The sequence below is a fragment of the Bidens hawaiensis genome, unplaced genomic scaffold, assembly GCF_021521415.1.
Source record: "Bidens hawaiensis isolate Kalapana, Puna unplaced genomic scaffold, B.hawaiensis_p1.1 tig00070034_1, whole genome shotgun sequence".
Taxonomy (NCBI): Eukaryota; Viridiplantae; Streptophyta; class Magnoliopsida; order Asterales; family Asteraceae; genus Bidens; species Bidens hawaiensis.
In genome coordinates this window covers 35,029-36,770 of record NW_027502315.1, presented here as the reverse complement: position 1 = coordinate 36,770, position 1,742 = coordinate 35,029, and the positions used below count along the sequence as shown (strand labels likewise).

General features: G+C 40.5%; 1 long non-coding RNA gene across 1 annotated transcript; it reads right to left on the bottom strand.

Annotated features, from left to right (window-relative positions):
* Positions 1 to 280: 280 nt before the first annotated feature.
* LOC143605530 (uncharacterized) lies at positions 281 to 1,132 on the bottom strand. The gene is made up of 3 exons (XR_013148560.1): positions 986 to 1,132; positions 799 to 892; positions 281 to 720 (listed from the first exon to the last, which is right to left on the bottom strand). It is a non-coding gene; the product is annotated as an uncharacterized LOC143605530 (long non-coding RNA).
* Positions 1,133 to 1,742: the final 610 nt, after the last annotated feature.

Genomic DNA, 1,742 nt, shown 5'->3' with positions numbered 1-1,742 from the left:
CAGGTTTACCGACCTAACAACTCACGATTTACGAGCAATTTAACAACAAATTATGATATATAACATGAATAAAAAATTATCAAAAGTCAACAGCAATGAGAAAGCAAAACTCACGACGGAAACAGATGTGTTATTCGTATGCGTTTCTTTACATTGTTTTGGGAAATCGTCTCTATCACAATCATAAATCTCACTGATTTATAGCAACAATGATTTCATAATCATCAAGAAATAAAAGACTTTATTTACCTTTAAGCTTTAAAATCTTTCATCACATAAAAAAAAAGTCATAAATCTCCTATGGTTGTGAAAATGTCTGTCTTTACTTACTTCAAATATGCCAATACGTCATTGGTTGAGTCTCTGTACACTACTGCCACCGTCACCGCAGTAGCAATGCCTCCGCCTGCCTCTCAAGTTTCTTCAATGCGTTTACTTACGGCTCGCGGTCGACCATATCTACATATTCAAATAGAACGGATGTGTTATTTCGTAAGTAATAACCACCACATACCAAACCCTCAATTTAACCCATAAACCACACAACCATTGCGCAAAAGTTAAATTAGAAGCATTGCAATAACAAACAAACATGATAATACACAAATTTTAATATGAAATTGATTTTACCTCAATGAGTTTACAAGTTGTGTAGAGACATCAATAACTTCTAATTATGTTGCCTTATCCACCATAGCTTCAACCCACTAATTTTAACTTCTTTTATAAATTAATAAAATAAACAAAAAAATAGAATAATAATTTTAATTTCAGCTGGAAATTAGGTTAGGGGTTTACCTAATCGTTAGACCCCTAATAGTCACATCGGTGAAACTGAGATGCACCATAAACGCCGTCACAGATCTTATCTTGCCTGAGTGTGACCTAAACCCTAGCATGGCCAGAAAAATAGCAGAAAGTTACGCCACGGGTCTTAATAGGTACTTATTCACGGAGAAAATCGAACAAAGGTAGAGGATTTGACCTGATTCTTCGGGCTATAACGATTGGCCTCAGATCCAGAACCACAACCACTGAATCAAATAATCACTTGCAAATCGTATAACTATTCAGTTGTGCCTACTATCCTCCGATCAATTTGATTTCACCAGAAAGGATTTGAGAGAGAGAGGAAATGAAGGAAGCGAAGTGCGTTTGAATTTTGAAATGAGAGAGTTTTCAAAAAGCCCGGTCTTTTGTAGAGAATGGGATACAAAGCTGGTAAACTTGTACTATATGCATAGAGAGTTGTAAAACTCCAAGGGTCTGTTTGGTATGAGGTAATGGAATGGACAAAGGAATGGAATGGGTTATTACCATTCCAATGAAATGTTTGGTTACCACATGGGAATGAAATGAATCATTACTTTATTTTGTCAAGGTAAGAAAAAAATAAAAAAAATAAAATTAAAATGGTAGTGAGTGGTGGTGGTGGGAGCGATGGCGGGTAACGGTGGAGGTGGTGGTGGCGGGGTAACAGTGGAGGTGGTGGTGGGCAGCGGTGACGGTGAGCGGCGTGTGTGATGGTGAGGCGATTATTGATGGATGCGGCGGGCGGATGGAGGTGGTGGGTGGCTGGCACTGATGGTGATGGTTTATGGAGGTGGGTGGGTGGCGGCGGTGGACGCCGATGGTGGTGATCGGTGGTAGTGGCAGCGGTGGTGGGCGGCATGTGTGATGGTGGACGATGGTTGATATATGCGGCAGGCGGCTGGCGATGCTGGGTGGCCGGGCACCGATGG